Source organism: Gossypium arboreum, chromosome 9 (assembly GCF_025698485.1).
Source record: "Gossypium arboreum isolate Shixiya-1 chromosome 9, ASM2569848v2, whole genome shotgun sequence".
Lineage (NCBI taxonomy): Eukaryota > Viridiplantae > Streptophyta > Magnoliopsida > Malvales > Malvaceae > Gossypium > Gossypium arboreum.
The window spans coordinates 58792895-58794696 of record NC_069078.1 but is presented as its reverse complement, the minus strand read 5'-3'; the positions used below and the strand labels follow the sequence as shown (position 1 = coordinate 58794696).

At 37.8% G+C, this 1802-nt stretch overlaps 1 non-coding gene across 1 annotated transcript; it reads right to left on the bottom strand.

Moving 5' to 3' along the window:
* Positions 1 to 1246: 1246 nt before the first annotated feature.
* On the bottom strand, positions 1247 to 1354 carry LOC128281085 (small nucleolar RNA R71). Its single transcript, XR_008271300.1, has one exon. It is a non-coding gene; the product is annotated as a small nucleolar RNA R71 (small nucleolar RNA).
* Positions 1355 to 1802: the final 448 nt, after the last annotated feature.

Genomic DNA, 1802 nt, shown 5'->3' with positions numbered 1-1802 from the left:
TTAGCAAGACCGAATTGTCGAACCGAATGGAACCAAGAGTACTAGTAATTACTTTCTTTTTATTACCTAGCCTAAAAATTCAGGGATTTGTTTATCCAAACTAATTAACTAAGAGTGCACAAAGAGAAATTGGGGAAAAGCTTTTGGGAAAATTCGATTGATTAAGACAATACCCAAGGAAAAATCCACCTAGACTTCACTTGTTATTTGACACTGAATCAGACGATTTATCTATTTGACTTGATCCGTAGAAATCCCTAAGTTATATTATTATCTCTCTCGAGACTAATAACATCTAACCCTAGGTTGATTAATTGAAATCTCTTTCTAATTAACACCTAGTGTTGCATTAACTCGATCTATGGATCCACTTATTAGGTTTCATCCTAATCTGGAAAAATCTTATCACCCTATCTCTAGGTGTGCAATCAACTCCGCTTAATTATGAAAAATTTACTCTTAGACAGGGTCTATTCCTCCTCTGAATAAGAGCATTAACTCGAATCAACATCCTGGAAAATTAAAGCAAGAATTAAGAACACATAATTAAGAACAAGTCAAATATTTATCATACAATTCAGATAATAATAACAAGAACCGTCTTAGGTTTCATTCCCTTTAGGTATTTAGGGGGTTTAGTTCATAATTATAGAAGAAAACATCTCAGAAGAATAATCATTACAAAACATAAAGAAAACCCAAAACCCCTGAATGGAAATTGAAGGGAGATCTTTAGTCTTGATGATGAATCCGGTGTCTGAGATGGACCAATCAGCTTCCCTTGAGTAATTCCTTGCCTCCTACTCTGTGTCCCCCTTCCTAAGTGCCTCATCAGGTGTTTAAATAGACTTTAGAATGCCTAAGAGCCCTTAAAATTGGTCTTTTCCGAATAGGGTTATACTTGGGCTCAGTAGGGACACACCCCTGTGCGATTACTCCAGCCCATGGTCAAGGCTGTTGAATAGGCATGGGCGTGTAGTCTAGCCATGTAAGTCATGCTTCGATCCTGCCAAAGAGACATGGCCGTGTGACACACCCGTGTGAGGAAGTCTAGGCCGCGTTGATTTCCTATGTGGATCCATTTTCTCCATTTTCGGCCCATTTCTCACTCTTTTTACTCTCTTATGCTCACCTAAGTATAATACATGAAATTAAAGGATTAGGAGCATCGAATTCACCAAATCTAAGGGGAATCCATCCATAAATGTGCTACGCATGGGATAAAAATATGTATAAATTACATTTTATCTCTGAGGAATGATATCTCTTCCTTCGTGCAAATGGATTTAGAGACTCTATATGATGCATGGAAGAGGTATAAGGACTTATTGAGAAGGTGCCCTCACCATGAGTTACCTCTATGGCTACAGGTTCAAATGCATTACAATGGTTTGAACCCCTCAACTAGGCAATTGATCGATGCACCCACCGGTGGGACTCTGAATAACAAAACACCTGAAACAGCTTATGAGTTTATAAATGAGATGTCACTGAATAATTATCAGTGGCAAGTCATGAGAACAAAGCTGATGAAAGTAGCCGGTGTTTTTAACATTGATGTGGTCACTTTGATATCAAATCAGGTAGAACTTTTGAATAAAAAGATTGATGGTTTATATGGTTCTAAGTAGGTACATCCAGTAATGCAGTGCGATACAAATGGAGAAGGGATGAACAATCCAGAATGTCTAACCTACAACCCTAGTACAGAGAACGGACAAGTCAACTATATGGGTAACAATTCTAGACCTCAGAATAATCCCTATAGTAGCACTTTATAATACAAGTTGTAGGAACCATCC